Source organism: Camellia sinensis, chromosome 6 (assembly GCF_055761805.1).
Source record: "Camellia sinensis isolate YWXY chromosome 6, ASM5576180v1, whole genome shotgun sequence".
Classification (NCBI taxonomy): Eukaryota; Viridiplantae; Streptophyta; class Magnoliopsida; order Ericales; family Theaceae; genus Camellia; species Camellia sinensis.
This window is the reverse complement of record NC_138966.1, coordinates 129,068,219-129,080,760: the sequence shown is the minus strand read 5'-3', so window position 1 is coordinate 129,080,760 and position 12,542 is coordinate 129,068,219. Positions and strand designations below refer to the sequence as shown.

At 49.4% G+C, this 12,542-nt stretch overlaps 1 long non-coding RNA gene across 1 annotated transcript; it reads left to right on the top strand.

Moving 5' to 3' along the window:
* Positions 1–11,422: 11,422 nt before the first annotated feature.
* On the top strand, positions 11,423–12,542 carry LOC114281403 (uncharacterized). The gene is made up of 4 exons (XR_014331780.1): positions 11,423–11,554; positions 11,661–11,716; positions 11,799–11,864; positions 11,956–12,542. It is a non-coding gene; the product is annotated as an uncharacterized LOC114281403 (long non-coding RNA).

Here is a 12,542-nt window from a genome sequence, read left to right as displayed (position 1 = left end):
GGCGAATGGCGGTGGAGATGGAGGATCTAAAGCGACATGTCAAAGGCAAAGGTGTAGCTGGAGTGGGAGACCACAGTGAGCACACCCCATCCTGCCGTTCAGGCGGACAGAGTCAGCGACGTACTCAGTCCATATCTATTACCAGAAGTTACCAGGTTGGTGATTCCGACGCGAGGGCAGAGAAGTCTAGCGCACAAGACAGCACCTACAAACCCTCACGTCCGGAAACGACGTCGAGGTACTCTTACTCCGCTCATTCAGAGGATCTGCGGGCAGTCTTAAAGGAGCGGGCCCGCCGGCGCGAAGCTCAAAGGATACCGGCGTTCCAGCGGTTATCCTATGGGGTTCATGCCAGCGAGGAGGTCGGAATGCCTCCACCCTGCCAAGCAGTGCCACTCTTTGAAGATACGGACTTGGCCAGGCTGAGCGCCACCCCTTTCTCCCTGGAAATAGAAACAACACCGCTTCCGGCAGGCTTCCACCAGCCTAAGTTCACACTCTACGACGGAAAAACCGATCCTTACATGCATGTGAGCCACTTCCGACAGGTTATGGCCGGACATAGGCGAAATGACGGACTTATGTGCCTAATCTTCCCGTCAAGTTTAGGCGAGCTGGGCCTAAAGTGGTTTGAGAGGTTGCCGGAAGGGAGCATACAAAGGTGGCATCAGTTGGCCGAGGCGTTTGTTACCCGCTTCAAAACCAACACAAAAACACCAAAGGAAGTCGATCACTTGCTAAGTGTCAAGATGGAACCGTGCGACACACTGAAGGCGTACAACTCAAGGTACTGGGAAACCTTCAACGAGATCTTGGATTGCCCGGTCAACCTCGCAATCACGCAATATAAGCGTGGTCTCCCGGTCAGCCACAGATTGCGGGACTCGCTGACCATGCACCAACCGACCTCCATGGGCCAGCTCATGCAGCACATCAATGAGCACATCAGAGTAGAGGATGACGCGTCAGCTTCTACCGTGAAGGCAATACCGGTAGCAACAGACAAGAAGACAGCAGGCAAGGTGCACGCAGTTGGGCAAGAGTCCAGCCGCGCAAATGAACGAGCAGAGGAATCAGACCGTGGCTCGAATCGCAAAAATCGGGGTAGAAGACGTCGGAACGACCGGGATGACTATGCCCGAGATGATGTGGCGGATGCTGACAGAAGATTGAAGGCAAGGACTGGCATCACCACGGTCTTCAAGATTCCAATTTATCGCATACTTAGTGAAATCCGAGACGAGAAGTATGTCCGGTTTCCTGCTAAGTTGGGTGATAGACAGAAGGGCTATAATCCGCGGTATCGTTGCACATTCCACTGGGAGAGGGGCCACCGAACAGAGGATTATTTTCCTTTGCTGCAACACTTAGAAGAGCTGGTCGCGGCCGGGCATCTAGATCTTTACATTGATGGCAGCGTAAAGCCGAATCAGGCTCCAGTCGATCCCAGGGGACAGGATGACCGAGACGCACCACCACAGGGGGTCATTAATGTCATCCACGGCATCGTAGAACCGGAGCGTGTTTGCGAACTCCAGGGCATGATAAAAAAGGCAGAACATATGCGGGAAGTTTTGTCGGTACAACCTGCCATCAAAAGGGGGAAGACGGAAGAAAAAGACGTGATTAGTTTCACCTCAAGGGATCTAGAGCGTATCCAAATGCCGCACAACGATGCCCTGGTAGTAACACTACGCGTCAAAGAATTCGATGTTAGACGAATCTTGATCGATCAGGGAAGCTCGGTCGAGATCATGTATTATGATGCGTTCAAGCAGCTCAAACTCTGTGAGACAGACTTGGCTCCGGCGACTTCGCCACTGGTTGGATTTAACTCGCAACCGGAGTGGCCCTTGGGAAAGATTATCCTACCGGTCAAAGCAGGATCCGTGGTCAAGTAAGTGGAGTTTTGGGTGCTACAAGTGCCTTCGACGTACAACCTTATCCTTGGAAGGGGATGGCTACACGCTATGCAAGCTGTAGCGTCGACCTACCACCAGGTGATGAGATTCCCCTCGGCTATGGGGACAATCGAGGAGATTTGGGGCGATCAGATCATGTCCAAGCAGTGCTTCGTGGCGGTCAACGGAAGCCGGGCTGCCAAAGGATTCGTTCAAATGATTGAGGGACCGGAGGACCAGGGTGTCTTAGATGATGTGGGCACCAAGGCCGAAGACAAGGCTGTTGAGGAATTGGTTAACAGCTGGACAAGTTCTTCTTGCTCGGCTCAAGTCTCACGGCCATAGAAAGGACCGAGATGGTTGAGTTTTTGATGGCCAACATCGAAGTCTTCGCGTGGTCGCCCTATGACATGTCTGGCCTCGATCCAAGTTTTATCTGCCATCACCTCAATGTCTTCCCTGGAGCAAACCAGTCATCCAGCGAACAAGGAGATCGGCACTGCATCACGCCGAGGTAGTTGCAGAGGAGGTTAAGAACCTGCTTGAGGCACGAGCAATTCAGGAAGTGCACTGCCCTCGGTGGATTTCCAACACAGTAGTGGTGCCCAAGAAGAATGGAAAGTGGCGAGTTTGTGTCGACTATAAGACAGTCAACCGAGCTTGTCCCAAAGATAGCTTCCCTTTGCCGCGCATTGACCAGCTAGTGGACTTGACGGCTAGACATAATAGGCTCAGTTTCTTGGATGCCTACCGCGGCTACCATCAGATTGCCATGCATGGGCCTGACCGAGAGATCCCCTCTTTCACAACTCCAAGGGGACTCTTCTGCTACCGAGTCATGCCTTTTGGTTTGAAGAACGCCGGGGCAACCTTTCAGAGGATGGTGACCAAAATGTTTGCTCCTTTGCTTGGCCGGACAATGAAGGCTTACATCGATGATATGATGGTAAAGAGCCGACATGAAGCAAACCATTTGTCCGACTTAGCCGAGATGTTTGCCATTCTAAAGAAGCACAAGCTGCGCTTGAATGCGTCAAAGTGTGCCTTTGGCGTGGGATCCGGAAAATTTTTGGGATTCTTAGTCACGAACCGAGGCATCGAAGCAGACCCTACTCAGATCAGAGCCGTGCAAGAATTGAAACAGCCCAGCTCGGCTAAGGACGTGCAGCATCTGGCCGGGATGGCCGTCGCGCTTAATCGGTTTATAAGCCGGTCATCAGATCGCTGCCGCCCTTTCTTTCAAGCATTAAAGTTAAAGTTCTCCTAGGACGCAGAGTGTGACCGAGCTTTGGCCGAGCTCAAGGAATATCTGTCTACTCCGCCACTGTTGGTTACACCAAAGCCGGGAGACGAACTTTACCTTTACCTTGCCGTCTCCCAGCACGCGGTCAGTGCGGTGCTAGTCCGCGCTGAAGGAATCAAGCACTTCCCAATTTTTTATGTCCGCAAGACCTTGCTACCGGCTGAGACGAGATATTTGCCGCTGGAAAAGCTTGCGTTGGCATTGATGATGGCTTCGAGGAAGTTGGCGCATTATTTTCACGCCCATACCATCGTCGTACTGACCGAGTTTCCCCTCAAGGCCTTGTTTGAACGGGCAGACTTTTCAGGCCAAATTCTTAAGTGGGCGGTCGAGTTGGGACAGTTTGATGTGAAGTTCTAGCCGCGCACCGCTATCAAAGCCCAGACCTTGGCAGATTTCGTCGCCGAGTTCTCACCTGGCACTCATCCGGTATGCCCGGTCGATATTACCGTGGCAGATGATGAGATGCACGCAAGACCAACCGAGGTACAACCAGCTGGAGGAGGTGGCGACGCGGAGTTTGCGCGCACCATTGAAGCACCCTCAGTTTGCACGGTTTTACCACCCAGTGATGCGATGACGGAGTTGAGTATCACCGACCCATCCGCTCTGTCTGGTCCCACATCACCAAGGGGGGAAGAAATTGAACCACACAGCTCAGAGCCTGTGGCCGGCGTAACACCGCAACCTGATGATTCGCCTACGGACTTGAGCATTACAGATCCACTTGCTGAGTCCGGTGCCGAATCATCAAGGGGGGAAGGAATGGAGCCACACAGCTCAGAACCTGCGGCCGGCTTAACACCGCAACCTGATAATTCGCCTACGGACTTGAGCATTACAGATCAACTTGCTGAGTCCAGCGCCGAATCACCAATGGGGACTGAATTGGAACCAGTCAACACAGAACTTGAAATCGCACAGTCGAGCAGTTGTGATCCCATTGCCCTTCGCAACTCTCAGGACCCATCAGACTGCTGGAAGCTTTTTGTGGGGGAAATGTGGAAGCTTTTTGTTGATGGAGCGTCCAACCGTCATGGTGCCGGCCTAGGTATCGTTCTTATCTCCCCGGATGGCCTAACCATTGAACATTCTATCACGCTTGGCTTCCCAGCATCTAACAACGAGGCTGAGTACGAGGCCCTTCTCGCCGGGCTCAAGAGCGCAATTCATATGAAGGCTGCCGAGCTCCTGGTGTACAGTGATTCCCAGCTTGTGGTTAACCAAGTCTTTGGGATTTACGAAGCAAAGGGCGACAGGATGGCGAAGTACCAAGCTCTGGTCAGGGAGCATATCAAGCAGTTTGAGGCAATCAGAGTCCAACAGATTGGCCGTGAAGAAAACAGCCGAGCTGATGAGCTGGCCGGCCTCACTTCCATGGTAGATAGTACTCCAAACCCCCTGCTAATTGACTTTCTTCTGCGGCCAAGCATTGAAGACGCCTGGCAGACGGATGTACTCTGCGCCGCGCTAGGTCTTTCCTGGATGGACCCCTTGATTTTATTCCTTAGAGACCGGACTCTACCGATTGACAAGAAAGAAGCCCACAAAATCCGGGTGAAGTCAGAGCGGTTTTGGCTCTCTCCATCTGGTGCGCTCTATAAGAAATCCTTCACTGGTCCTTATCTGAAGTGCGTGCACCCGAATAGTGTGAAAGCCTTCTTGTACGAAATTCACGAAGGCATTTGTGGCAGCCACATAGGGGGCAGGTCCTTGGCCTACCGAGCTATTTCGCAGGGATACTGGTGGCCGTGCATGCAGGCCGACGCACAAAAATACGTCCGCAAGTGCGAAAAATGCCAGAAATTCGCCCATCAGATCCATCAGCCTGCTAGAGAACTTCTTCCCCTCACCAGTCTTTGGCCCTTCGCCATGTGGGGGCTAGATATAGTGGGGCCACTGCCAACAGCACCGGGCAACCGGAAATTCTTCATTGCGGCCACAGATTACTTCACGAAATGGGTTGAAGCTGAGCCCTTGGCAACCATCAAAGAAAAAGACGTGAAGCGGTTTGTCTGGCAGAACGTGGTCACGCGGTTTGGCATCCCCAAGATTTTGATCTCTGACAACGGCACCCAGTTTGACGGTCGCTTATTCAGAGGATTTTGTGAATATTTGAAGATTGAATTCTACAACTCCACTCCGGCTTACCCGCAGTCCAATGGTCAAGCCGAGGCATCGAACAAGACTATTCTGGATGGGCTGAAGAAACGGCTAGAGAAGGCAAAGGGAAAGTGGGCTGAGGAGTTACCCAGCGTCCTTTGGGCGTACCGAACAACCCCGTGGCGATCTACCGGGGAAACTCCATTTGCTTTGGCTTATGGCATGGAGGCGGTCATACCTTTGGAAGCTGGTATGCCCACCCTAAGAAACGAGAGTTTTGCGCCCGAACTAAACACCGAGGCTATAGCCTTGGAGCTAGACCTAGTGGAAGAGCGTCGGGAGAAGGCCCTCATCCATGTGGCCGCCTACCAACAAGAGCTCTCAAAGAAATACAACAAGACGGTGCACCCCAGACCGTTCAAAGTTGGTGATTGGGTTTTGAGGAAAGTTATGGGTAACACCCTAGTGCCAGGTGAAGGCAAACTAGGGGCAAACTGGGAAGGACCTTACAAGATCACCGGTCTGGCGGGCAAAGGGGCTTACCACTTGGAGGATCTAGAGGGAAAAGCAATACCCCGACCATGGAATGCGGCCAACTTGAAACTGTATTACTTTTAAGTTTTTGCCTTCTTTTCTTGTGCAAAGGAATTTTTTGGCTTGCACTTCACAATGTAAATATTTTTGCCAATCTATAGAAGTCATTTTTGCTTTAGCACTTGGACTGTTGTTTTAATGAAAAAAAAAAACAAGATGAATTATTCCGGTTGGAAGAGTTGGTGTTTTGTCCAACTTAGGACTCCCAACCGAGATAGTTTTCTCCGGTTGGAAGAGTTGGTGTTTTGTCCAACTTAGGACTTCCAACCGAGATAGTTAGTTCCGGTTGGAAGAATTGGTGTTCTGTCCAACTGCGGGTTCCCAACCGAGATGATTTGCTCCGGTAGGAAGAGTTGGTGTTTTGTCCAACTGCGGGTTCCCAACCGAGATGGTTTGTTCCGATTGGAAGAGTTGGTGTTTTGTCCAACTGCGGGTTCCCAACCGAGATGATTTATTCCGGTTGGAAGAGTTGGTGTTTTGTCCAACTGCGGGTTTCCAACCGAGATGATTTATTCTGGTTGGAAGAGTTGGTGTTTTGCCCAACTCAGGATTCCCAACCGAGATGATTTACTCCGGTTGGAAGAGTTGGTGATTTGTTCAACTTTGTTATTACCAACCGAGATGGTTATTTCGGTTTAAAAATTCGTTTTGTTAACACCAAGATAATTTGCCGAAGATGGAATTGACAACAACCGTGCAAACACTTAGCGAAATTTGAGTTTTTTTTCATTAATAAGAAAGTAAATACAAAAGGTGGGGACAGAGCCCGGTTACATCAAAAGCACGAAAGCAAAAATACAAAAATAGAAGACAACTAAACTAAGGGGGAGAGATTGGTAAACTCGTCCTCGGCGGCTTCAAGGTTGATGGTTGGACTTTTGTCTCGTGCACCGGGCTCGTCATGGCCGGGCTGCTCCTGCATCTCGGCATCTTCTGCCTCTGAATCTGTCTCACCATCTCCTTCTTCAAGCCCTTCCTCGGCCTCAGCTTGCAAAGCGCTGAAGACGTCGTTCGCGTAAGGCACGAGGTAGACCGGTAGTGAAGCAAGAGGAGGATTGGCAAATACATCGGTGTCAGAGCCCTGGCCGAGATGCTCGCAGGCGAACTTCCAGCCAGCCTTGAAGTAGATGTCTTGTGTTGCAAAGACTTGCTTCTTGCAGCTCTGCTCGGCTTCGTTAAAGCCGGCGTTGTTAGCAGCCCGGCAGGCTTTCTTTTTCGACTTCTTGAGCGCGTCTACCTCGGTCTGGAGCTCATCCCTTTTTTTCTCGGCCGCATCCAGCTGACCGAGCAGTCTGTTGTTATTTGCGTTTGCAATCTCAAGCGAAGACTTTGCCCGGCCGAGCTCGGCTTGGAGGCTCTCCACTTCGCTGGCTGTGTCATTGGCCTTTTGCCTAAGCCTATGGATGCGCTCCAATACGAGATGTTGTTTCTGAATGGCCTGCAAGGAGCAAAGTTGATTAGAAAAATGAACCGGGCAAACACTTATGAAATTTTCAGAGGAACATTGACTTACCCTAGCCATAGACTTCACTGACGATTTGACCAACCGAGTGTCAGGGACGTGGTCGCTACCAACCACGTCACTCGGTAGTAGAAGAGTTTTGGTAAGATCAAAGGCCAGCAAATGCTCTTTGTCGCCCTTGATCGAAGCCGTGGCCGAGATGTCTTGACCCCGGTGCTTCAACTATGGATGCCAGGCCGGCACTGGGGCGGGGGCGTCAGATGGATGCTCGGTAGTCAGCTCGGCAACTAGCTCGGCAGATAGGTCTGCCCGAGCTCTTTTACCGGCACGTCGTGGAGCAGGTTCTCGGCTGGATTGCCCGGTCGCTTGTGAGGCAAGAGCGACCACTGCGCCACTGGATTGACCGGCGGCTGGCGAGCGAGTGACAACGCTCGGCATCTCGGCGGATGTGGCGGTGAGCAGGTTCTTGATTCTACTTCGTTTGGCCATTTCTTGTTCCTCTGTCAGGCGAATGAGAGGAACGTCTGGCAAAGTTGGATCCGGTGGAGGTGTTGGAGCGCGTAGGAAGTCTGTAACCTTACTCCGGCGGGGAGCGGAGTATCTGTATGTGGGACTATAGCTGAGCAACTGGTTGCAATCTCGGTCGCGATAATAGAGCGCGGTCCTGATTGCCTCTACGTTGGGGAAATGATAGTTGGCTTGCAAGGCTTGGATTACTGCAAAAGAAACAAGAAAGAAAATGATTAAAGTACAAAAACACGAAGAAAGGGTGTTAACCGAGATAGTTTGCGCGGCTTACATGTGCTGCCAAAGTTTTTGCTTATCATCCAGCCCGGTACCTCGGCTGTCTCGTAATTGCCAGACACCCAGAAGAAATCGTCGTCGTGAAGATCCTTGTCTGGTGTGCCGGTCACGATTTTCTCTCTGCCCGGTCTAATCTTGAGATAATAGGCGAGACCGTCGCCGGTGTGGCCTAGGGTGTATTGGCGCAGGATCTCGGCTAAACATAGGCTTATGCCTAACCGGTTGTTTAGCTCGTACACGCCGTTTATTATCCGGTAAGTGTTGGTGGACACTTGGGTCGGTGCTAGCCCGGTTCGGCGTAGGAACTCGGTGATGAGTGGGTTCAGAGGGAAGCGGAGGCCTCCTTCGACAATTGACAGCACGGTGAAGGGGCATTGTTCGGTTCTACCCCAAGGCGTGGTCTCTTCTTCTGCGAGCTCCAGGTGGACATCGGCCGGGACGCCGTACTCCTCCCTGAACGCAGCCAGCGCGGCCGGAGTATCCACTAGGAAGCGAAATTTCCCCATTTGTGGCCGGCCTAGTATAGCTCGGCTGAGGGGTTTGGCACTGTGGTAATTGGTCGCTGCTCGGTCCTGAGAGCCTCAGGAATGGACAGTGGTCCCCTTGGACTCTGCAGGAAAAGGATGGCAAGTGTAAGTGTAAGTGTGAGCGCGGTCGCGCGAAAGGAGCTGGACTTTAGCTCCGTCATTAAGAGTGCCAAACCACCTAGGTTGTCTAATCTAACTAAGGAGCTCGGTCGCCTAAGCAGGCCAGATGTTAGCCCGGTTGAGCGGCCAAGTCCTTTTGCTATCTCGATTTTTGCTGGGATATAGGCAAACATATTATTTGCTCGGTTAGATTGGTTTTTTGGATCAAATGAAGACTAGGAGCCCAGTCCGCCCCAGTTCTTCAGTGTTCTTCAGGAAAATAAAGAACACCAAGAACAGTGGGAGGTTTGGGACAGTTTCTATGGCCTATGCCCTAAGAGCTATGTTTTAGTGCCCTAATGTGTGTAATATTAAAGAAAATAGTGACTAAAGAGGGATTGAAGGTCTTACCTATGAAGGGTAGGAACTGTTCCTTCAAGCACGAAGAATGGCAGTCGAGGCTGGGAGGAAGATGCTTGAGCTCCAAAGCGTTAGTTAGAAGAGAAGCAGTAGGAAGAAATTGAACAAGAGGGGGTTGGTATATGAAGGCAAGAGAGGCCGCCCAAATTCAAATTTTGGTAAAAACGGCGGGTTGGCTGCTCGAGGACCAATGGCAGCCCACCACGTGTCCCCATTTATGGCGACATCAGAACTGAAGAGACAGGTTGAAGAGTCGAAGAGCCAACCGGGATACTTTCAAAGAAAAGGATGTCAGCCGAGGAGTACAACCGGGCAAGTTTGCAGACAGTAATGATTAACTAGCCCGGTCGCCCTTTGGCATTTTGAAGACCGAAGAAATGTTACCACGGTCGAAGTATAGGTAATCCCAGTCACGCTTGCGCGGACGAAATTAAGGGGCAATTGAGAGGGAGATTTATGGTCTGGAATTGGGCTGAGGTAACGGCCGGGCAGGTTGAGAGCCCAATGATGCATGGGGCCGAGATGACCAGTGATCCGCCCGTTGACGGGCTGGCAGGAGTTGGGCCGAGCAGAAATTGGGCCAAGCATGTGCCGACCAGACCATAAAGAAGCTGCTCGGCCGACAGTGCTCGGTTGGACCGAGCTCCTTGATCAGGCAAAGGCGGAGCCAGTCAAGCTGAATGAACGGCGCCCGGAAAGGCGTGGTTAGCCGAGATAACCATTTGATCGGCAGTAAGGCCGACCACAGGAGGTGCCTCGGGCTAGGCTTTGCCGAGATGTAGCCTAGCCCGGTCCTCCTTGGGCTTAGCCAGTGAAGTGCTTGGGTATGAAGCACGGCACGGCAGTGGATAGAGTAGCTCGGCTGCCGAGCTCTAGCTGTGAAGGCAGGCAGTTGAGATTAGGTGATGGTCAGCAAGGTTTATACTGACAGATGGGATCGCGGAGCCACGTGTCAGGAGATGACTGGGAGTAGATATGAGGCGCAGAGGGTATATATGCATGTGAACGCCCCCCGTACGCGGACACACGAACATTTTGGTAAAGAAATTCTTACACTCAAACACTCCTCTCTCTCTCTCTATCCTAAGGTGTGTGCTAACTTGATCATCGGAGGGTTTTTCCGGCCACACACCGCCGGGTAGCTCACCCTTATTGGCTCGCAGGTGATCGAACAGCGACGGAGCTCGGGAGAAAGGAGTACGGGCTTGCCGGAATATTTGCTCCCCGTACAGTATTCATGACCTTCCTCTCTCGTACCTAAGTTCCTGAGCTAAGACAATCTTGATGATGACGAACACGTGGCCTTTGGCACGAGTCATGGGTTTCCTAAATTTTTCAAAATATTTAGGTGGCGACTCTGTATCGGGCAAAGCAGTCCATTTTTGGTCGTTTGATTCAAAATCGATTTTCCAAAAGATTTACTGGATTTGGATTCTTTGGTGTTTATTAATTTCACATTGTACTTATGAGATTAGATTTAGAACCGCGGGAGTTCGAACTGTAGAGCTTATATTCAAGCTTCTGAAGGGGGCACGAAAAAGTCGAGCTACAGTTTCTGGTGACTCCACTAGGGATTTAGAGAACTTGATTCGAACTCATTATATGAAATTTTATCTACACTTATATGTTTCTTTGCATTGCATTTGCATTGGTACGTTTAAGTCACTGTGTTTGCCATCTGCTATTCCTGGATGGTTTGCCGGAGGCTTGCCTGAAAAGCTTGCCAAAAGGTTGACCGGTCACGAGATCTGCCATGATGGGAACACAACCCTTGGATCTAGATTATTGCTGTACCATTTGATCTGCCTTTCACTTTTCGGTGTTCAGTGCGAGAGGTGTATTAGGTAGTTGTCATGACCCGAACCCGCCCCTATAGGTTAGGATCATAACCGGCCAGTAATCATTAGATTACCTACGGCCTCAGACAGAAAACAATTTTCAAATAACCATATGGGGCCAAAAGCGGAAGCAAAAGATAATAATTGTCCAATGAGCTTGTGCATAAATGGAATGAACAAAAACATTTCTTATATTAATAACTCACACCAAACATACCCACATAAAAGACATTCTATGTCTAGATCCATGTGATACCATATTTATACAAAACCATAGCCTACATCATGATAAGGTCAAACATAACCACCAAAGAAGACAAAAAGGTCAAAACTCTATGAAGAGCAGTTCCAATTTCTGATATATACTACCAAAAAAATATCTCCTTAGTTTTTTTTTAAAATTAAATTAATGTTTATGTATTGCATTGTAGGGATCTCTCTTTCAACAACTTTACCAGTGATCTTCCCAGTTCATTTATTGCATTGACCAATATTTCTACTCTGTGAGTGTAATGAAGTGCTAATTTATAGTTGATATTTTATTTTTGGGGTTCAGTTCAGTTTTTTTGAACTTCTGCTGGTTTCTTGATTTTTGGCAATCATGTGCAGAACAACCAATTAACTGGTTCTCTTAATGTTCTGGCTAATTTACCTTTGATAGATTTGTAAGTTCATTCCCTAACTCTAGGCCTTCAATTTTATATTTCTCACCAGCCCTATTATTCTCATGTCTTGAATTTTCCATAGAAATGTTGCAAACAACCATTTCAGCGGGTGGATACCAAGAGAGCTTATTTCTATCCCTAGATTTATGTAAGTGATGCATGCAATATAATATCATGCCTGTTTGTGTTATATTTTAGGACTTCTCCAATATGTCTAATCTAGCATTTTAAATAAACAGATATGACGGAAATTCATTTGATAATGGTCCTGCTCCTCCTTCACCACCATATACCTCGCCTCCCCCAGGTAGACCACATAATAATCGAAGTCATTCTCCTCCAGGGGCAGATTCACCACAGGGATCTGGTGCTCAATCGTCCAATCCAGACAATGGAAATAAAAAGGCACTAGCAGCTGGTCTGATTATAGGCATAGCTCTAGGTTCTTCATTGGTGGTCTTCTTTGCAATGCTTGTGATTGTGTTTTGCCTCCGAAAGGGTAAAAGGAAGGAACCCACTGCTGCTAGAACTTCTTCAGGAAGTCTCCCTGTTAGCACAGATAAAGGTATGTCCTTTTCCCGATTAAAAGAAAGAAAGAAAGGAAGGCTGAGACCTTCTTTGGTTAGTTCTTTTTATTAATTTGTTTATATCAAAAGTTCTTTCTATTTATTTAATATCATAATTAACTTTAGGTTCAGTGTTTGAAATGTCTTCCAATTGTTTGGAAATTTAATGATAGCAACTTATTCCTTTTTGAAGTCTTTACACATATTATAACATCAGTTTTTGCTTCTGAATTATTCAGTTGTACATTGTTCTAGATGTT